We start from the raw sequence: 23869 nt of genomic DNA on the forward strand, positions 1-23869 counted from the left end.
AATTCGCTTAACAAGGATTCACGGGTGGTCAATCTGTTGAAATCAGAGCACTACATTTTGGCCACCGTGCTCGATCCTAGATTTAAAGCCTACCTTGGATCTCTCTTTCCGGCAGACACAGGTCTGCTGGGGTTGAAAGACCTGCTGGTGACAAAATTGTCAAGTCAAGCGGAACGCGACCTGTCAACATCTCCTCCTTCACATTCTCCCGCAACTGGGGGTGCGAGGAAAAGGCTCAGAATTCCGAGCCCACCCGCTGGCGGTGATGCAGGGCAGTCTGGAGCGACTGCTGATGCTGACATCTGGTCCGGACTGAAGGACCTGACAACGATTACGGACATGTCGTCTACTGTCACTGCATATGATTCTCTCAACATTGATAGAATGGTGGAGGATTATATGAGTGACCGCATCCAAGTAGGCACGTCACACAGTCCGTACTTATACTGGCAGGAAAAAGAGGCAATTTGGAGGCCCTTGCACAAACTGGCTTTATTCTACCTAAGTTGCCCTCCCACAAGTGTGTACTCCGAAAGAGTGTTTAGTGCCGCCGCTCACCTTGTCAGCAATCGGCGTACGAGGTTACATCCAGAAAATGTGGAGAAGATGATGTTCATTAAAATGAATTATAATCAATTCCTCCGCGGAGACATTGACCAGCAGCAATTGCCTCCACAAAGTACACAGGGAGCTGAGATGGTGGATTCCAGTGGGGACGAATTGATAATCTGTGAGGAGGGGGATGTACACGGTGATATATCGGAGGGTGAAGATGAGGTGGACATCTTGCCTCTGTAGAGCCAGTTTGTGCAAGGAGAGATTAATTGCTTCTTTTTTGGGGGGGGTCCAAACCAACCCGTCATATCAGTCACAGTCGTGTGGCAGACCCTGTCACTGAAATGATGGGTTGGTTAAAGTGTGCATGTCCTGTTTTGTTTATACAACATAAGGGTGGGTGGGAGGGCCCAAGGATAATTCCATCTTGCACCTCTTTTTTCTTTTCTTTTTCTTTGCATCATGTGCTGATTGGGGAGGGTTTTTTGGAAGGGACATCCTGCGTGACACTGCAGTGCCACTCCTAGATGGGCCCGGTGTTTGTGTCGGCCACTAGGGTCGCTAATCTTACTCACACAGCTACCTCATTGCGCCTCTTTTTTTCTTTGCGTCATGTGCTGTTTGGGGAGGGTTTTTTGGAAGGGACATCCTGCGTGACACTGCAGTGCCACTCCTAGATGTGCCCGGTGTTTGTGTCGGCCACTAGGGTCGCTAATCTTACTCACACAGTCAGCTACCTCATTGCGCCTCTTTTTTTCTTTGCGTCATGTGCTGTTTGGGGAGGGTTTTTTGGAAGGGCCATCCTGCGTGACACTGCAGTGCCACTCCTAGATGGGCCCGGTGTTTGTGTCGGCCACTAGGGTCGCTAATCTTACTCACACAGCTACCTCATTGCGCCTCTTTTTTTCTTTGCGTCATGTGCTGTTTGGGGAGGGTTTTTTGGAAGGGACATCCTGCGTGACACTGCAGTGCCACTCCTAGATGGGCCCGGTGTTTGTGTCGGCCACTAGGGTCGCTTATCTTACTCACACAGCGACCTCGGTGCAAATTTTAGGACTAAAAATAATATTGTGAGGTGTGAGGTATTCAGAATAGACTGAAAATGAGTGTAAATTATGGTTTTTGAGGTTAATAATACTTTGGGATCAAAATGACCCCCAAATTCTATGATTTAAGCTGTTTTTTAGTGTTTTTGGAAAAAAACACCCGAATCCAAAACACACCCGAATCCGACAAAAATAATTCGGTGAGGTTTTGCCAAAACGCGTTCGAACCCAAAACACGGCCGCGGAACCGAACCCAAAACCAAAACACAAAACCCGAAAAATTTCAGGCGCTCATCTCTAGTAAATATGTCAATGATTCTCAGTGGTATTCTCCTTCACCATGCTTGTCTAATGTTATAAGTGCTGGCACACTTTTGAGTGGATTTTAATATAATAGTAATGTCTTTGTTTCTGTTCACGAGCAACTCTCCATCTAATGGTCCTAGAAGCCTACAGTACTTTTAATAAAGCAGAGCTTCTGAAAAATGTTCCCTGCAGGCCATAATTTCAAGATTTAATTTCAATGAACTTTATAAACTTGCCTCAAATATTGTCACATAAATAAATCCAAAGAATTTTACATATTGAGAGTACTTGTCAAAACTAATGACTAACCACCCATCCCAATCTTATTTTTTTTTTTCTAATAACACTGCTCTTGGAAAGCTAAATGAGTGTAAAAAAGTGTACACAAAATTGGTGTATTTTCATGTTGCTGTCCACTCCACATCAGCAGCATATGCACCACATTTACTAAAACTGCATAAACAGCATCATTATGGTCATTTGCAGAGCCCATTCTTACAGATGGAACTAGGCATTGGTAGCATATGCAGCACATGTCAAGCAAATTTACTCTTAAACCTAACTAGAATGCAAATACCGTACATGTACAGTATAGTCTCAATCAGGCTCAATAGTAATTTAATTATACAGTACTGGCTTTTAACAATGCCCTCATATTATGTCTTTCTTGATCACTGGGACATCTCCATTACTATGGATTATGGGGGTAATTCCAAGTTGATCGCAGCAGGACATTTTTTAGCAGTTGGGCAAAACCATGTGCACTGCAGGGGAGGCAGATATATAACATGTGCAGAAAGAGTTAGATTTGGGTGGGTTATTTTATTTCTGTGCAGGGTAAATACTGGCTGCTTTATTTTTACACTGCAAATTAGATTGCAGATTGAACACACCACACCCAAATCTATCTCTCTATGCACATGTTATATCTGCCTCCCCTGCAGTGCACATGGGCCCTCATTCCGAGTTGTTCGCTCGGTAAAAATCTTCGCATCGCAGCGATTTTCCGCTTAATGCGCATGCGCAATGTTCGCACTGCGACTGCGCCAAGTAAATTTGCTATGCACTTAGTAATTTTACTCACGGCTTTTTCATCGTTCTGGCGATCGTAATGTGATTGACAGGAAATGGGTGTTACTGGGCGGAAACAGGCCGTTTTATGGCGTGTGGGAAAAAACGCAACCGTTTCCGGAAAAAACGCAGGAGTGGCCGGAGAAACGGAGGAGTGTCTGGGCGAACGCTGGGTGTGTTTGTGACGTCAAACCAGGAACGACAAGCACTGAAATGATCGCAGATGCCGAGTAAGTCTGGAGCTACTCAGAAACTGCTACGAGGTGTGTAATCGCAATATTGCGAATACATCGTTCGCAATTTTAAGATGCTAAGATTCACTCCCAGTAGGCGGCGGCTTAGCATGAGCAAATCTGCTAAAATCCGCTTGCGAGCGAACAACTCGGAATGACCTCCATGGTTTTGCTCAACTGCTAAAAAAAATTCCTGCTGCGATCAACTTGGAATTACCCCCTATGTGATTACTTAAAAAGAACACAATTCATTTTGTATATTCACTTCCTTGTTTAGTGGAACCCTCATTAACCACTGACCCAGATGTGTTCACATACACCTGTCCTCTAATAGCTCAAATATGTCAAATAGCCCATCTTGGTGCACCAAAGACTTTTCAACTAGGTCGCTTCATGAGTCCCGCCACACTTTTATTCACAAAATACACTATATATCTTATACACAGCACTAATAAAAAGTTTCACTAGTTTGCTGGATATTGGCACTGGTATTGGATGTAGCTGCTACTGTACAGTATGTGCAACTCAGAAACTACATTCCTCTCTCTGACAACACTTATCCACCTGCTCTCTTCACTGGGGGTATAGATGTGCGGCGGGCACTTTTAATCTTTTGTGTTTTGGTTTTGGATCTGGATCCCCACTCATGTTTTGGATCTGGATAGGTTTTGCCAAAACCACCGTTTCGGGTTTTGGTTTTGGTTTTGGATCTGGATGATTTTGGGGGGGAAAACACAAAAATAGCTAAAATCACAGAATTTGGGGGTAATTTTGATCCTATGGTATTATTAATTTCAATATCATTCATTTCCACTCATTTCCAGTCTATTCTGAACACCTCACATATCACAATATTGTTTTTAGGCCTAAAAGTTGCACAGAGGGGGCTGTATGACTAAGCTAAGCGACACAAGTGTGCGGCACAAACACCTGGCCCATCTAGGAGTGGCACTGCAGTGGCAGACAGGATGGCACTTAAAAAAATAGGCCCCAAACAGCACATCACGCAAAGAAGTAAAATAGGTGCAATGAGGTAGCTGTATGACTAAGCTAGGCGACACATGTGTGAGGCACAAACATCTGGCCCATCTGGAGTGGCACTGCAGTGGCAGACAGGATGACACTTAAAAAAAACTAGTCCACAAACAGCACATCATGCAAAGAAGTAAAAGAGGTGCAATGAGGTAGCTGTATGACTAAGATAAGCGACACATGTGTGAGGCACAAAGATCTGGCCCATCTAGGAGTGGCACTGCAGTCCCACTGCATTAATGGCAGATACCGGATGCTTGTCAAACACCAACATAGCTGTCAAGGCCTCAGTTATCCACTTTGCAACAGGATGACTGCTGTCATATTTCATCTTCCTCACAAAGGACTGTTGGACAGTCATTTGCTTAGTTGAAGTAGTACAAGTGGTCTTCCGACTTCCCCTCTGGGATGATGATCGACTCCCAGCAGAAGCAGCAGCCGTAGGAGGAAGTGGTTCTTGATTTTCCCTATTTTATCCTCCACATTTTTGTTCTCCATTATTTTTCTGGCATTATATAACAAAATCAGCACAGGAGAGCATACCTCTACACTACACAGGGCAAACCCTGTGAAAAATATTTGGATTAAATATTAATAACCCCTTTATTTGGATTAAATAATTTATAGCACAGGGCAGCACCACTGAACTTACATGGCAGCACCACTGGACTGGACTTATATGACAGTATCACTGGACTTATACGGCAGTATCACTGGACATTTACGGCAGTATCACTGGACATTTATGGCAGTATCACTGGACATATACGGCAGTATCACTGGACATATACGGCAGTATCACTGGACTTATACGGCAGTACCACTGGACTGGTTTCATACGGCAGTACCACTGGATTTATACGGCAGTACCATTGGACTGGATTTGTAAGGCAATATCACTGGACTTATATGGCAGTACCACTGGACATATATGGCAGTATCACTTGACTTATATGTCAGTATCACTGGACTTATTTGGCAGTACCACTGGACTGGATTTATACGGCAGTACCACTGGACTGGATTTATATGGCAGTACCACTGAACTGGATTTATACGATAGTACTACTGGATTTATACAGCAGTACCACTGGACTTATACAGCAGTACCACAGGACATATATAGCAGTATCACTGGACTTATACGGCAGTACCACTGCACTGTATTTATATGGCAGTATTCTTGGACTTATACGGCAGTACCACTGGACATATATGGCAGTATCACTGAACTTTTATGGCAGTATCACTGGACTTATATGGCAGTACCACTGGACTGGATTTATACGGCACTACCACTGGACTGGATTTATACAACAGTACCACTGGATTTATATGGCAGTACAACTGGACTGGATTTATATGGAAGTATCCTTGGACTTATATGGCAGTACCACTGGACATTTACGTCAGTATCACTGGACTTATATGGCAGTATCACTGGACTTATATGGCAGTACCACTGGACTGGATTTATATGGCAGTACCACTGAACTGGATTTATACGATAGTACTACTGGATTTATACAGCAGTACCACTGGACTTATACAGCAGTACCACAGGACATATACAGCAGTTTCACTGGACTTATACGGCAGTACCACTGCACTGTATTTATATGGCAGTATTATTGGACTTATACGGCAGTACCACTGGACATATATGGCAGTATCACTAGACTTTTATGGCAGTATCACTGGACTTATATGGCAGTACCACTGGACTGGATTTATACGGCACTACCACTGGACTGGATTTATACGACAGTACCACTGGATTTATATGGCAGTACCACTGGACTGGATTTATATGGCAGTATCACTGGACTTATATGGCAGTACCACTGGACTGGATTTATATGGAAGTATCCTTGGACTTATATGGCAGTACCACTGGACATTTACGTCAGTATCACTGGACTTATATGGCAGTATCACTGGACTTATATGGCAGTACCACTGGACTGGATTTATATGGCAGTACCACTGGACTGGATTTATTCGACAGTACCACTGGATTTATATGGCAGTGCCACTGGACTGGATTTATATGGCAGTATCACTGGACTTATATGGCAGTACCACTGGACTGGATTTATATGGAAGTACCACTGGACATACAGTATACGGCAGTATCACTGGACTTATACGGCAGTACCACTGGACTGGACTTATACGGCAGTACCACTTGACATATATGGCAGTATCACTGGACTTATGATATGGCAGTACCACTGGACATATATGGCAGTATCACTGGACATATATGGCAGTACCACTGGACTGGATTTATACTGCAGTATCACTGGACTTATACGGCAATACCACTAAACATATACGGCAGTACCACTGGACTTATACAGCAGCACAGGGACACCACCACTGGACTGATGCAGCACAACACAGCAACACTTGACTGGAATTATACAACAGCACTGGACATATGGCAGCAGAGGACACCACCACTGTGACTAGAATGATGCAGCAAAAAAACACCACCAATGGACTGATGCAGCACTTACAGCACTGGAATGACACACATAAGACAGAGCAGGTCGCCACACCACTTTCCAGCACAGACAGGCACTGAGGAGAGAGACACGTCCTCTCGCTACACTCTCCAGGACTGGAGTGAAAAATTGCAGCGATGCTCGGCTCCTTATATGGAATCAAAAACCCGTGAGAATCCGACAGCGGGATGAAGATGTTTTGCCTCGTTCTGGTTTCCGAGTCAGGCGGGAAGTCCCGAGCCGTACTCGGTTCCGGGCTTGGGACATGATGTTCGGTAGGGTTTGGATCTCAGAGAACCGAAGCCGCTAATCTTTGCAGTATATGGAACCTCTTGCAAAACACAATACATGAGCAAATCCTGCATAATATCAGTGTCTTTTCTTCAACAAGCAGATCTTACTAACCTTGGAGCTCATTTACATTTGTATGTAAGTCATTTTTATGACACGTCTCTCAGATGTAGCAGTACACGTCCACGCTGATATGTGTTATTTTCATAGTCTCCCTGAAATGCTTTTTCAAAAGTTGGCAAGTACAGTATGACACACTTAGACAATAGATGTAACTTCCAAGTTCCTGCACTATAAAAATAATAAACAATGACTTGCTAACTGCCTCTACTAGTTCTAGCTTAGCCAATATTTAATAATGCTGAGCTGACCTATCTGTCCTTTCCAGTCCCCTCAGTGTTAAAACACTGAGGGGACTGGAGTGGACAGATAGGTCTGCTCAGCACTGAAGTGGATGGACAGATAGGTCAGCTCACTGGAGTGGACAGATACAGATGTGTCCTTATACATCCTTGCTGTGATGCGTACACATCACAGCAAGGACAGAGTGGCATAATGGGGAGTGTGCGATCGCACGCTCCCGCTAGGACATGGACAAGCACCCACCTCCCATTCATGAGTACAGGATCCGGCAGTGATGCGAATGAGCGCGGCATGCCAAGTTGCGTTTGCATCGCGGTCCAGATACTGCATGCTGCTAAAAGCAGCAAAGTTGTACTTGGACACATCTGTAGTTAAGCTCAGCACTGAAGTGGAGTTGGCACAGGCCATCAGCAACACACATCTCTCCAGTTTCTGCTGTGAAATGGCTCCCAAATCACTGCTGCAGGGACTTATACTGAATCTAAAACCAATGAGAACTGAGGCCAGGATGATGATGTTTTGCCTTGATTTGGAATCTGAGCTTGGCGGGAAAACCAGGGCCGGAGCTCAGATTCCCTTGGATCCCGGAAGTTTGGTTCTGAACTCTGAACTCATAAAACCAAGCCCCCTCATCTCTAATAATTAAAACCAGGTAAAAAGCAGGCTTGTAGTAAGCCAGTTTAAGAAACTGTGTAATTCACAGAGTCCCGATTAAAGGGATATTTTGGAAAGCATAATATTAGGTAAATTTGCACCAAAAGTTGCCATGAAAATATGCTTGTATATGGTCCAATAAACTATATATAAGCTACCATAGGCAAAAGCAACATTGAAATGCTTGCCATTTAGTAAAAAAATAAACCTTAAAATGAACTTAAATAAAACAGCTTAATTTGCAGCCCCAGTGTGTCCCCAAGAATTGGTGCCAGCCCATATTCAGCTACAAATACATTGTGGTGCTGCTCTTGGTGGAAAAATTTCACCACACAAACAGGCAGCTCCCAACTAAATATATGAGAGGAGAGGACAGAACAGGTCAGTGCAGTGTCCCCTATCCACTGCAGCATCACTGAGATTTAAAGGAGGTATATAAATGGGTATCCATTCTCTAGGTCGACCACACTTAGGTTGACAGTCATTAGGTCAACCACTATTGGTTGACATGCATTTGGTCAACGTGATTTCTAGGTTGACATGTACTAGGTCGACATGACAAAAGGTTAACATGAGGGTTTTTTTTTTAAATTCATTTTTTTATTTTTTTTATACTTTACGATCCACGTGGACTACGATTGGGAATGGTATCCTGTGCCGAGTGCAGCAGTAGTGGAGTGAGGCACCTTACCCAAAGCATGGCAAGTGAAGTGAGCCATGCAAGGGAACACGGTGCACTAATTGGGGTTCTGGTCACTCTACGAAGAAAATAACACCATTAAAAAAAACAAAAAAAAAAACCTCATGTCGACATTTTGTCATGTCGACCGTACTCGTGTCGACCTATTGATTGTGTGGGTGTCGACTTAGTCACTGTCAACCAATAGTTGTCGACCTAGACACTGTCAACCTAAGTGTGGTCAACCCTATAAACCACACCCAGTACAAATGTATATAAAATTATTATATTTTGCAATATTTTATGTTTAATATGTCTGATACCATTGTATAGCAGGGCCGTAACTATGCGCGTGCCAGGGTTGCCTGGCACACAGCACATGTGCACTGTGGGCACAGAACCGCTGGCAACACTCACATTTCAGCACCTCATTGTGTGTCTGTGAATTGCTAGTTAGCTGTTGCTGGCGGCAGCTAATGCTGTAGTGAGGCGGTCATAGTATGTGGCTTCCTGCGATGGTTAGATGCTGCAGGTGACTACATGTTATGGGCGGGCTGCGCAGTGTGTGGTGCTTGAGGCTACAAAGTGGATACACGTTACTGGCTGGCTGCACAGTGTGTTCTCCTTTATGAAGCCGGCTACTTGTTGCAGAATGGCAGTGCTGTTCCAGTTGATCATGCTGTAGCTGTGTGAGGAGAGGTGCACTCTGGGGACTGAGTCTCATACATGGGCTCTACCTGCCATAATGTGTAAAAGGGGGCTCTACCTGCCATAATGTGTAAAAGGGGCTCTACCTGCCCTAATGTGTAAAAGGGGTCTCTAGCTGCCGAAATGTGTAAAAGGGGACTCTGCCTGCCCCAATGTGTAAAAAGGGTCTCTACCTGCTGTAATGTGTAAAAGGGGACTTTACCTGCAGTAATGTGTAAAAGGGAGCTCTGCCTGCTTTAATGTGTGAAAGGGAGCGCTACCTGCCGTAATGTGTAAAAGAGGATTCTACCTGCCGTAATGTGTAAAAGGGGGGCTCTACCTGCTGTAATGTGTTATAGGGGATTCTACCTGCTGTAATGTGTAACAGGGACTCTACCTGCCGTAATGTGTAAATGTGAGCTCTGCCTGCAACAATGTGTAAAAGGAGGCTCTCCCTGCCGTAATGTGTAAAATGGGACTCTACCTGCCATAATGTTTAAAAGGGAGCTCTGCTTGCCGTAATGTGAAAAAGGGGGCTTTACCTGCCATTATGTGTAAAAGGGAGCTCTGCTTGCTGCATGTGTAAAAGGAGGCTCTCCCTGCCATAATGTGTAAAATGGGACTCTACCTGCTATAATGTGTAAAAGGGAGCTCTGCTTGCCATAATGTGTAAAAGGGGGCTTTACCTGCCGTTATGTGTAAAAGGGAGCTCTGCTTGCCGCAATGTGTAAAAGGAGGCTCTCCCTGCCGTAATGTGTAAAATGGGACTCTACCTGCTATAATGTGTAAAAGGAAGCTCTGCTTGCCGTAATGTGTAAAAGGGAGCTTTACCTGCCGTAATGTGTAAAAGGGAGCTCTACCTGCTTCAATGTGTAAAAGGGGGCCCTCCCTGCCATAATGTGTAAAAGAGGACTCTACCTTCCCTAAAGTGTAAATGGGGACACTACCTGGCACAGTGTGTGATAGGGGCTCTACCGGGAGCAATGTGCAAAATGGGGCTTTATCTGGTGTAATGCGTGAGAGGGGCTTTACCTGGCATAATGTGTTACAGGGGCTCTACCTGGCGTAATGTATAAAAAAGGCTCTACCTGGTAAAGCGCAACGGAATATGCTGCGCTATATAAGAAACTGCTAATAAATAAATAAATAATAAATAATAATATGTGTAAGTGGCGCTACTGTGTGGCGTAATTTGAATAATGGAGACTACTGTGCACTGCAATATGAATTGGTATTGCCACGCCCCTACCCTATGAAGCCATGCCTCTATATTTTTGTTGAACACCCACGGCACATGCTGGCCCTATTTTAAATAGTGGGGGGAGGCCCTCAGGTCACAATATACCACACCCCTTAATCCAGAAGCCAATGTGAAACTGACAATGTGCAGAGGGGGAGCAAGCAGGTCCCAGAGGTGGGCTCCATTGCAGCAGAACCCAATGCACCTAATATAGTTAATCCCCTGCACTGGAAAGATCCATTGGTACAGAAATGTAACAATAATTTAGTCACAGTCAGTAATGCTCTACGGATAGTGAATGTAGTATTTAACTCAATATGTGCAATCTGGAAACTGTCCATGATGATATGATGTGGTAGGTGAAGGTGATGTATTACCTCTGAACCTGGCATCCTGGGCCAGCAATGATGCTGTAGAAGCTGGCATTGGATGCGATGACCCCTTTAGAAAAATATACAATACCACATATAAGGTCATATATGTCATAAAAATTCTTCTATACAGTATCTTCTAAGTGTTATCCTTGAGTCATATCATTGGTATAAATTCCCTTTTAGAGTACTTGGCCTTTACAGTCATAAGGAGTTTTACAGTACAGTATGTATCAGATATGTGTTAAAATCTGGGTATGTGCACAGGGCCATCTTTTCGTATGGGCTCAATGGGCTCTTGCCCAAGGGCTCCAAGATAATAAGGGACATAGGCTGATAGCTGTGAGTCCCCTCTTTCCAGGAGTACCAGATTTTTGAAAATCGGCTCTGGGGAACCAGAGATATCCGACTTGAAAGCAGTGGTCCCCATCCAAGCCTGTTAATTGCACTTCCCAGCCAGATATTTCGGGTTCTGTCTGACTTTGAGTATTTCTAAGGGTATAAGCCAAAAGCTGGGACTCTCCCCTTTTAGTGGACACTATGCCCAGAACCAGAGATATCAGCCTTCAAGCAGCTGGTCCCTGCTCCAGCTCCACATGCCTAATATGCAGTTGTATATATTCATTGGTGAATTGCTCTGGCTCCTGAACTCTTATCCCCAAGTTCTGAAAGGTGGGACTCTCTAGTATTTTATTCCATTCAAAGCTAAGAAATATATTTTCAGGAACTTGAGATATCTGCAGTCAAGCAAGCTGCCCTCCCACCGTAAAATTATAAATGTTAAGCCCACTCCACTAGCCACCCCTCCCCTACGTATTAAACACCCCCTACCACCCTGGAAGTCATGTACCAGGGCTTCTTCATTCAGTCCAATGACCCCTTCTACAGTTTAGCCCCATCTGTGCAGTAAAGGAGTAATTAGCAGAAATCACTGCTTCAGGTTCTACATGCTGAGCAGAAGATAGAACACCACCTCCCACCCCTACCGCTGGAGCATGGGTAGGGGGCCCAGTGCATAGCTGTGCCCAGGGGCCTACACTGCTGTTAAGACAGCTCTGCATGTGCAGAGCAAAATCACATAATATATGTTAAGCCAACTGGTGTAGTACTCACTCTACATCAGCCATCTAATGTGTAAATAAAGCAAATAACTCTAGTATTAAACTCCACTATACATATACAGTTATATGAATCTCCCAAGAAATGAAAAAGCGATTTCCGGGACATGAAGATATGTGTTTCAGGAATAGCAGCAGTGCAGGAAAGATGAGTTTGGAGACTTGAAAATAATAGCTTCCTTCACTCACGCTGCTTAATCTTCATCAGAGCTGTCATAACCCAGCTTTGAAAATAAGAATTTTTTTTACAGTCACTTTGAGGAAAAGACAACTTTTTCCAACTTGTTATTGATGATATTTTCAACTTGTGTAATCTGTTGCTTAGTTCCAAAGCCGGAAAAAGCAGCAATAAGTATTTAGTACAAAAATATGACGTGCTGCAGCTGGGTTCTGCTACACATTCATTTGTTGAGAACAATGGGCCTAATTCAGTAAGGATTGCAAATTTTTGCAATCCTTCTGTTCGCTTGCTGGGGACCGACCATCGCAAGGCGAGGCCAACCAGCATGCTGACCGCCACCTCCCCCCCCCCCCCCCCTTCAACAAGCAGAAATTACGGAAGCCTTCTTCCGGCGCCGCAGAAGGCCTGCCGCCATGTTTCTGATCGCTGTGGCTGCATGTGACATCACTCAGCTGCCGTGATCACGCTCCGCCACACCCCGTTCATGCCGCACTACCCCCTTTTGCCTGCCTACGCCCCCGCAAAACTCCATCTGCGCCCTGGAGACGGAGCATTTACGCCCCCCCCCCCGCCCCGCTACCACCTCTGCCTGATTGACAGACAGAGGCGATCGCATTTTCTGCGCCCGCATATTTTTCTCATTTTTTGTGGTTGGATCGCACACTGTGATCCAACCTGAATTAGCCCCAATATGCTGTATCTTCTATTTCTATTTCCTCAACAAAGAATATAGGGGGTTATTTAGAGTTAGGAAAAAACTGTGTTCCCTAATGCACACCGAGTGAAAAATATTACTACATAATAGTCAGATAATACGGAGATCTTGGTTGCGTGTATCTGCAGATATAGGGTTAAGCCCCCAGGCCGATCGACAAGGCTTCTCCGTCACTGGGGGTCCCTAATACTAGGTATGGGTCCGGGGTGCAGGACCCCACGATGTCGGCACAGGTCGGCCACCCCAGGTAAGCACACAGGTGAAAATTAATAGGGGTTAATAAGAAGCACAGAAGTGCTATGTAAGTGGTGTGATTAAAATAATATATACAAAGTGATGGGGAAAATCATAAGTGTTAATAAAGTGTTAGGGTGTGCCGACCTGAAGCAGCCCAGCCATACCGACACAGGGGTCACCGCACCCCACACCCACCCCATGAATAATTACAAATATGTCTGGGTTAAATTCCCAGTGTAAGGCCACATGGTAAGGGCTCCTACAGCATCTGAGAGCCAGCTTACCTGGGGATACCCCTGGCTTCCCCTATGGCACTCGGGAGTCAGCAATCCCTCCTAATGCTGACCCATCTATGCCTCTCTAAATACAATACACAAAATGGATAGCTGCTCAATCAGATTGTAATGTCACTCAGGTGCTAAAAGGGAGGGGTAATTCTGTGTAGGAAAAAACTGTGTTCCCTAATGCACACCGAGTGAAAAATATTACTACATAATAGTCAGATAATACGGAGATCTTGGTTGCGTGTATCTGCAGATATAGGGTTAAGCCCCCAGGCCGATCGACAAGGCTTCTCCGTCACTGGGGGTCCCTAATACTAGGTATGGGTCCGGGGTGCAGGACCCCACGATATCGGCACAGGTCGGCCACCCCAGGTCAGCACACAGGTGAAAATTAATAGGGGTTAATAAGAAGCACAGAAGTGCTATGTAAGTGGTGTGATTAAAATAATATATACAAAGTGATGTGGAAAATCATAAGTGTTAATAAAGTGTTGGGGTGTGCCGACCTGAAGCAGCCCAGCCATATCCCTCCTAATGCTGACCTGTGGTGGCCGACCTGTGCCGACATCGTGGGGTCCTGCACCCCGGACCCATACCTAGTATTAGGGACCCCCCAGTGACGGAGAAGCCTTGTCGATCGGCCTGGGGGCTTAACCCTATATCTGCAGATACACGCAACCAAGATCTCCGTATTATCTGACTATTATGTAGTAATATTTTTCACTCGGTGTGCATTAGGGAACACAGTTTTTTCCTACACAGAATTACCCCTCCCTTTTAGCACCTGAGTGACATTACAATCTGATTGAGCAGCTATCCATTTTGTGTAGGTTATTTAGAGTTGTAAGCAAACTAAAAAAAGTTAGCAATTGGGCAAAACCATGTTGCACTGCAGGTGGGGCATATGTAACATGTGCAGAGAGATGTAGATTTGGGTGGGTTATATTGTTTCTGTGCATGGTAAATACTGACTGCTTTATTTTTACAATGTAATTTAGATTTCATTTTGAATACGCCCCACCCAATTCTAAATCTCTCTGCACATGTTACATCTGCCCCACCTGCAGTGCTACATGGTTTTGCCCTATTGCTAACTTTTTTGTTTGCTAACAATTCTGAATAACCCCCATTGTCAAGCTGAAATATTAGCTTAAAGAGATGTAAGGAATAAAATGGGTGGTCAGCAATAGTGCCCTATAGGCCTGTGCTAATCTCACTATCTGAAGTGGAGTAAAGGTTGTTAGTGATTGAACAATGCAACAGCTGATTGCAAGATGGTTAGCTACAGTATTACTAAATTTAGCTCATCAATTTGATAAATTGCACTGCAATAGAAAAGTAGCCCTATGGTGATAAAAAAAAAATGAAAAGGAACAGTCATGTCAGAAATTTGGATAGTTTACTTTTACACTTTTTGAACCTGAAGTTGGTCAATCTGTACAAAATATAGACTTACACTTCATAAGTGTTTTTACAGAATTGGGACTCTTCAGCACACTTAACAAATTCTTCTATTAAACTGTATCTCTGTTCAGTGGTTTATGTACAGTATAATGGGTACAAGCTGTGAAGTGTACATAGTGCCCCTGGATCCAGGAGGGCCCATACTGCATGCCCTGCACTAATTAATACCCCCTTTCCACTGAGGTCCTGTGTCCGTCCTGAGATTTAGAGCACAGGCCCACGTATATTAAGCCTTTAAAGGTGATACAGTGGAGAGTGATAAAGAATGATAAAGTGCCAACAAATCTGCTCCTGTCATTTTTCAAACATATCCTGTAACATGGCAGTAAGGAAGCTGGTTGGCTGGTCATTTATCTCTCTTTATCACTCTTTAAGGCTTAACACATTTGGCCCACAGTTCTAAACTGGGTCAGATCAGATACATACTCCTTTTTTATCTGAGGCGCTGATCCGCATAATTCCCAGGTCTAAGGGGGACATGTACTAAGCAGTGATAAAAGTGGAGAAGTGAGCCAGTGGAGAAGTTGCCCATGGCAACCAATCAGCATTGACGTAACATTTATAATTTGCATACTATAAAAGTAATCAGGAAAAAAGGTTAATTAGTGCCGCACAGGACTGTGAAAATTTCTTTATAATGGGCTCTTGAAAAATTTGTCCCTTGTAAACCAACAGTACAAATGCATAGGACACGACTGTATCGGTAATCAAGGAGGTTGTTGGTGGTGCACCCAGAGTCAATGATATATATCGAGGTTACAAAGGAAAAGAGAGACTCTTTGTTGGGGCACGCTTGAAAGACTAAAACGTAACTTTTAATATAAATCTCATTAAAATGTGGTACACCAGATCAACACACGTATATATATATTTTTTTATAACACTTTTGAGAAAAGGCCATAAACTTGTAATGGTCCCTTCTCCCTTGTGTTGATTTTAAATTATTAAAAGAAAAGATTCTCAATCATGAAATAATTAAGAGTAATCAACCTACAATTAATGTAGTTAATAAAAATGACAGTGACACCTGGGGTGAAAATATTGGAAATTGAATTTAACATAAAGTGCATAGGCATTGCATATGTTGTAAATACGCTGCGATAGTGATCCTTACATATTTACCTATGGAGAAGATATATCCTGGTAAGGGTTAATCTGCTGCTTAAAAGTTTATATGACAATAAGGTACAATGAATGAGAGAACAATTACTTATTGTAGACAAGTAGAGAGTCAGAGAAGCTAAATAAATATGAGAAGGAAAATGTAGGTGTGAAAGTGGTAATGGTCAAAGGTTGCTCCAACACCTCTGCTTGTCACAAACATAGAGATATTGATTACTACACCTGATATTCCCTAGCAGTCTCCCAAATAGGTACTAATCAGGCTATTCACTGCTTAGCTTCCAAGATCAGGCGAGGTTGGGCGTACCCAGTGAAATATGGTAGTAATGACACCTAAATTGTGAATACAGTGGTATATGGTTATTGGCATATACCAAAGGTAGTACCTCTATTTTTCATCATTGTGCGCAGTCCTTCTGTTGCTTCTGCATTGTCGAATGGATGTATGACTGGCATCAATAAATGAGAGAGTACTGGAAAAGAGATATAGAGTCTAGGAAACGTATAGGTTCAGGGCCCGTCTTCTATTATCCACCGTCAGCCACATATAACATGTGGCAGACATAGGAGAGAGAAATGGGTTTCCTGTGCCTGATGAAAAATAAGTATGAAATTACATAGGTATCTTAAGCCCTGACGACAGTAAGAAAATAGGAAACTTAAAAGTTTACTGCTGAAGACATAAAGGGGATTTTTGAAATATTATGAAAAAAAATTATATAAAGTAGAAGTGATATTAAATAGTTGAAATTGATAAGTAGCAGATTAGGCAAATCTTAGATAATTAAATGATATAAATTTCATATTATACGATACCAGGAGATGAGTGGGCTGAGCCGTGCACTGCTCAGCTCCACTGGACACAGACGGCCGTTTCACCGGATGGTGGCTTGTTCACTGTGTGAAGAGGTGGTGGAAGGCAATCTATTTAAGGCAAAAGTGGGGGTGGTCCTATTATGAGGACCAATCATAAGGCAGAGGACATGGTGGAAATATGTTATGTAACATCCTGCGTGTCATTTCCGGTCCAGGGACCCGGAAGTAATTATACTAGTTGACCCCTGCAGTTTGTAAATAGATAACTGATAAGTAAAAGAATATGAGTAAAATTTACTGAAGAGAGATTTAATTTAGACTTGCAGGGTACTGAGGCTAAGGACAAAGCCTCAGCTTAGTATAAGAAATGCTTTTAAACTCTGGATTTCTCGTAGATAAACCATCGGGTATGTGTACATCACTTCCGGTATCGGGTATGTGTAAGTCACTTCCGGTATCGGAGACCGGAAATCGTAAAATGTCGCAGCACCGATGATTGAATGTACGTTTGGATTGCGGATAAAGCCAGGCCAGTAAGTATAGGTGGACCAGGAGGGTGAATGTGAAAACAAAGATCCAGCTGGTTACAATGATATCTCCACAGACGGAGTAAAGCCATCATGACCGGAAGTGATGTGGACGCGAACCCGTTCCGGAAATGACTCACCGCGTCACTTCCTGTTTTGAATAAATGACGGTAATGTGTCACGGAGTAAAGACTCCGTGACCGGAAATGACGTGGACGTGGCCCTATCCAGGAAATACCTGTCCACATAATTTTTGTTGTAAGCAAAACAGGAAGTGCTGTGTGCAACCCAAACTAAGGTTAAAGGTTCACAGTTGTTTGGTCGCTAGGTAATCTCAAATTAAGCTTAATAATGCAGAAATTTGAGAATGAAAAGATTACTCTAAAAATAAAAAATAAAAGTAATAATAAAATAATATTTTTACATAAATGTCTGATGTGTACATGTTTGGATTGTGAGCTATGAGTTAATTAGTGATGATAACAATTAAAGATTTTATTCATGATTAATGAAAAAACGGAAATGAATACAGTGTTTATTAAGAAATAGAGATTTTGTATGTGAAATTTAACTGGAATTATGCTTAATGATGGGAGAAAAATAAAAATAAAATTGGTGAAGTTTTGTTAGGAAAATAGTTAGTTTTAGGAGAAAAGTTGGTGAACTGAGTGCAACCAAGATAGGAGAGATTATTCAATATGGTGATTGTTGAAATACTGTGTACGGGGTAAGGGTTATGGTTTAATGGTTAAAACCTGGTGAATATTAGGAGGGTAAGTTTGCTCTAGACATGAGATGAAGGGGATGGGTGAGTGTATTGTTGTGTTAGGAAGGAGGTTAGTAGGTGATACGAGGTATAAATTGTGAGGAAATGGGTAACAAAGTGTACTATAGGGACATTTGGGGGATATTGTATGTTCATAAGTGAGTAAAAATGACAGAGTGAATGATGATGAGATGAAAAACTAAGAATGGGTATAGTTGACGTGTAGGAGTGAAGGATTCAGGATGGGGAAGGGTGCCGACTTTGGGTAGGTAGGAGGAAGGGGTAAGTGGGGTATATGGACGGAAAGGGGATGTGGGAAATGTAGAAGTGGGAGGGGGATGTTAAATATGGGTGGGATCTGGGAGGTAAAAAAGAGGTTGTTAGGGAATGCGGGCATAGGTACGTTGGAAAGCTTTAAATAAAGACTCCATAGTTGATGTGTTCATTCATGCCCTTTGGTGCAATGCAATTGAGTTTGAATGTCCATTCAGATTCATGTTTTAAGAGTTCTTGCATCAAATCTCCTCCACGTATTCCTAAACTCACTCTTTCCAATCCAAAGGCTTTGAGTTCTTTGGGGTTGGCCTGATGATGGTTAAGAAAATGGCGTGCCACTGATGTTAATTTTTTCATTTTTTGAAGATCGGATGATGCATTTCTCACTGAGCCTACGTGTTCCAAAATGCGTTGTTTCAGTGCTCTTGTAGTTATGCCCACATATTTCATGTCGCAACTGCACGATATGCAGTACACGACCCCAACTGCATTGCAGTTGATAAACTGGTTGATTGATTTTTCTTCGCCATATCGGTCAATTACTGAAGATGTCTTAATCATATGTGGGCATGCTTTACAAGTTCCACATGGGAAGGACCCCTTGATGGTTGGTTGTCTTTTAGGGTTCTTAGAAAAATGACTACTTGTTAGTTTATCTTTAAGATTTCTAGATCTTCTCCAACTCATGGAGGGTTTTGGTCCTATGCTTTCTGCAAGGTCATTATCTAGAAGTAAGATTGGCCAGTGCTTGTTGATAGATTCCTGTATCTCCCTCCACTCTCTACAGAAAGTTCCCACAAATCTAAGCTTGTTGTTTTGTTCCAAGTGTTTGTGGGTTGTTGTATGTGGAAAGATCAATGTGTCCCTAGGTATCTGACTGATGTGCCATTTGGCTTTTTTGATAGACCTGTGACTGTAGCCACGTTCACGTAATCTTACTGTTAATTCCATGCTTTTCTGTAGGAAGGTTGAGGAGTCTGAGCAGTTTCTTTTCAAACGTAGGAACTCACCCTTAGGTATATTTTCCACTGTCGGGGGGAAGTGCGCACTGGTCTGATGTAAGAGATTATTCGTAGATGTTTCTTTGCGATATAGTTCGGTTTCTATCTGGTCATTGGGTGCTCTTGAAATTAGAAGATCTAGGAAACACACTGAGTCCTTACTGATGTGATGTGTGAGTCTCAGATTGTAGTCATTGGTATTAAGTTCTTCAATGAATGTTAATAGCAATTTTTTGTCACCTTCCCATATTAGGATGATATCATCAATGTAGCGCCACCAAGCAACTACATGCCGAATATACTTCTCATTGTTTGGATGCATCACAATTTCCCTTTCCCACCAACCTAAGTATAGGTTTGCATATGTTGGTGCGCAAGCCGCACCCATAGCTGTGCCGCGGGTTTGAAGGTAGAACTTGTCGTTGAATGTGAAATAGTTCCTTGTTAGTATAAATTCCAGAAGTTCAATTAGTAAGTCATGGAACTCGTTATTGCCAGCCATTTCAAGAAAGTATCTGACTGCTTTTAAGCCGATCTGATGTTTGATGCTGGTATAAAGCGATTCCACATCGAGTGTGACCAACAGATGGTTATCATCAAGTTGTACATCATGTAATTTTTGAAGTACATCTGTTGTGTCTCGTAGATATGAGGGCAGGTTGAGTACATGTTGACGTAGATGTAGGTCCAGGAAGATACTTGGTTTTTCCAGTATCCCATTTTGTCCTGATACGATTGGTCGTCCTGGAGGTACAGAGATATTTTTATGAACCTTCGGTAGAAGGTACATAGTAGGTGTTTTCGGTTTGGCGGTCGTAAGATACTCAGTTTCCTCTTTGGTTAATGTGCCTTGAGAGTATGCCCGGTCTAAAATCCTGTTGAGGGCAATCCTAAAGTTGTCTGTTGGGTCAAACGTTATTTGTTTATAACACTGTGTATCCCCCAATTGTCTCATTGCTTCAATGATATACATTAATTTTGGCCATAGGACAATGTTTCCCCCCTTGTCCGAGGGCTTAATTACTATGTCAGACCAGGACTGTATTTCTCGCAATGTTCTCCTTTCGATTTTGCTTAAATTGTCGCCACGGAGTGGTTTGGATTGGGACTTGGTATAAATTTTATCCAGGTCACGGGCTACTAATTCTTGAAAAACTCTGGTTTCCGGTGAAATATGTTCCGGAGGGAAGAAGGTTGATTTTTTCTTGCATTTAGGTCTTGAAATTATAGCCTCGGTATTCAAGTCGTCAGTTTGAAGTTCCTCAAGTGCAGCTAGGGCCTCTATTTCTTCTGTAGTAAGGGATTCATCTATTCTATTAAATTCCATATCATTTGACCGGGAGGATTCCTGACGCGTTGCAAAGAATTTTCTAAGAAGTAATTTTCGCCCAAAGAGTTTTAAATCTTTTTCCCAATGGAAGCGATTCAGTGGTTGTGTAGGCGAGAAGGATAAGCCTTTAGAGAGGAGAGTAATGTGATCGATAGTGAGGATTTTGTCTGAGAGATTAATAACCCTGAGATTAGCCTCCTGTGTTACTTCCTCCTGTTGTTTCTGACTGGGTATCTGGGTTCCCAGTTGGTTTGATCTCGTTGGTTTCTTGATCCCCCTCCTCGTCTTCCTCTTTGTCGAAGTCTTGGTCTTCCTCCCCTCCTGTCTGATCCTAAAAAATGGTTCGATGTATAATTATTGGAATCATCCCTATAGTTATAGGTTTCACCTTCCATATTACCAGGGTCAGAGTATTCCTCTCCCCCTGATGATTCTGCCTCAGAAGAAGTATACCTATCTTGCGACTGAGTGTATTCTCTACGTGTGGGTGTTTTACTCCAACGAAATATGTTACCTGTCTTAAAGTCCCGCATATCTCTCGCAAATTTGTTTTTCTTTCTTTCAATTATTTTTTGCTCATATGGTTCCAATTCTTTCTTGATTTTTTCAAAGGTTTGTTGGAATTTAGTGTTGGTCTCCCATTCTTCAAGGCTTTTCCCCAGGTCTTCTATTTCTTTTTCACACGCATTTAGCACTAGATGATTGTGCTTAATTAAAATGGCCATGAGGTCTTGGGAGCATTTTAAAAGTACTCCTTCCCATTCTGTAGTTAGACTCTCCGTTGTTAATTGAAAAGTCGGAAAGATTTTGGGTCTGAGACCTCGTGGTGTAATTTTATTTTTTACGTAACTTTCCAAAGTTTTGACATCCCATGCAGATCGCATCCTCTTCTGTAGACAGGATCTTAATTTGTTAAGTTCCGAATCCCACCCCGAATTGCCTGAAGGCAAATCTGTTCCACTATTGAAAATGTCTTCCACACTTTGTAGTGACGCATGTCTACTACTCAATTCATTGCGGAGGCTAAAAGAAGCCATGCTTTATTGTTTTTTATTGTTATAGGATGAGATATTATTACAGGTATGTAACAAATATAAGTCCTTATATGGATGTGTGTGGTAAAGAAGTGTACTACAACAAATTATGCCAATAATCGGCTTAAAGGAACATAAATGTTCTGTCCGTGCTGGCACCTGAAGCTGAAGATTCAATCAGCATAAGTAATCAGGAAAAAAGGTTAATTAGTGCCGCACAGGACTGTGAAAATTTCTTTATAATGGGCTCTTGAAAAATTTGTCCCTTGTAAACCAACAGTACAAATGCATAGGACACGACTGTATCGGTAATCAAGGAGGTTGTTGGTGGTGCACCCAGAGTCAATGATATATATCGAGGTTACAAAGGAAAAGAGAGACTCTTTGTTGGGGCACGCTTGAAAGACTAAAACTTAACTTTTAATATAAATCTCATTAAAATGTGGTACACCAGATCAACACACGTATATATATATTTTTTATAACACTTTTGAGAAAAGGCCATAAACTTGTAATGGTCCCTTCTCCCTTGTGTTGATTTTAAATTATTAAAAGAAAAGATTCTCAATCATGAAATAATTAAGAGTAATCAACCTACAATTAATGTAGTTAATAAAAATGACAGTGACACCTTGGGTGAAAATATTGGAAATTGAATTTAACATAAAGTGCATAGGCATTGCATATGTTGTAAATACGCTGCGATAGTGATCCTTACATATTTACCTATGGAGAAGATATATCCTGGTAAGGGTTAATCTGCTGCTTAAAAGTTTATATGACAATAAGGTACAATGAATGAGAGAACAATTACTTATTGTAGACAAGTAGAGAGTCAGAGAAGCTAAATAAATATGAGAGGGAAAATGTAGGTGTGAAAGTGGTAATGGTCAAAGGTTGCTCCAACACCTCTGCTTGTCACAAACATAGAGATATTGATTACTACACCTGATATTCCCTAGCAGTCTCCCAAATAGGTACTAATCAGGCTATTCACTGCTTAGCTTCCAAGATCAGGCGAGGTTGGGCGTACCCAGTGAAATATGGTAGTAATGACACCTAAATTGTGAATACAGTGGTATATGGTTATTGGCATATACCAAAGGTAGTACCTCTATTTTTCATCATTGTGCGCAGTCCTTCTGTTGCTTCTGCATTGTCGAATGGATGTATGACTGGCATCAATAAATGAGAGAGTACTGGAAAAGAGATATAGAGTCTAGGAAACGTATAGGTTCAGGGCCCGTCTTCTATTATCCACCGTCAGCCACATATAACATGTGGCAGACATAGGAGAGAGAAATGGGTTTCCTGTGCCTGATGAAAAATAAGTATGAAATTACATAGGTATCTTAAGCCCTGACGACAGTAAGAAAATAGGAAACTTAAAAGTTTACTGCTGAAGACATAAAGGGGATTTTTGAAATATTATGAAAAAAAATTATATAAAGTAGAAGTGATATTAAATAGTTGAAATTGATAAGTAGCAGATTAGGCAAATCTTAGATAATTAAATGATATAAATTTCATATTATACGATACCAGGAGATGAGTGGGCTGAGCCGTGCACTGCTCAGCTCCACTGGACACAGACGGCCGTTTCACCGGATGGTGGCTTGTTCACTGTGTGAAGAGGTGGTGGAAGGCAATCTATTTAAGGCAAAAGTGGGGGTGGTCCTATTATGAGGACCAATCATAAGGCAGAGGACATGGTGGAAATATGTTATGTAACATCCTGCGTGTCATTTCCGGTCCAGGGACCCGGAAGTAATTATACTAGTTGACCCCTGCAGTTTGTAAATAGATAACTGATAAGTAAAAGAATATGAGTAAAATTTACTGAAGAGAGATTTAATTTAGACTTGCAGGGTACTGAGGCTAAGGACAAAGCCTCAGCTTAGTATAAGAAATGCTTTTAAACTCTGGATTTCTCGTGGATAAACCATCGGGTATGTGTACG

General features: G+C 42.4%; 2 pseudogenes; both read right to left on the bottom strand.

Moving 5' to 3' along the window:
* Positions 1-16369: 16369 nt before the first annotated feature.
* LOC134937616 (5S ribosomal RNA) lies at positions 16370-16488 on the bottom strand (annotated as a pseudogene).
* Positions 16489-22845: 6357 nt separating this feature from the next.
* On the bottom strand, positions 22846-22964 carry LOC134937618 (5S ribosomal RNA; annotated as a pseudogene).
* Positions 22965-23869: the final 905 nt, after the last annotated feature.

Source organism: Pseudophryne corroboree, chromosome 6, assembly GCF_028390025.1.
Source record: "Pseudophryne corroboree isolate aPseCor3 chromosome 6, aPseCor3.hap2, whole genome shotgun sequence".
In the NCBI taxonomy this organism is placed as follows: domain Eukaryota; kingdom Metazoa; phylum Chordata; class Amphibia; order Anura; family Myobatrachidae; genus Pseudophryne; species Pseudophryne corroboree.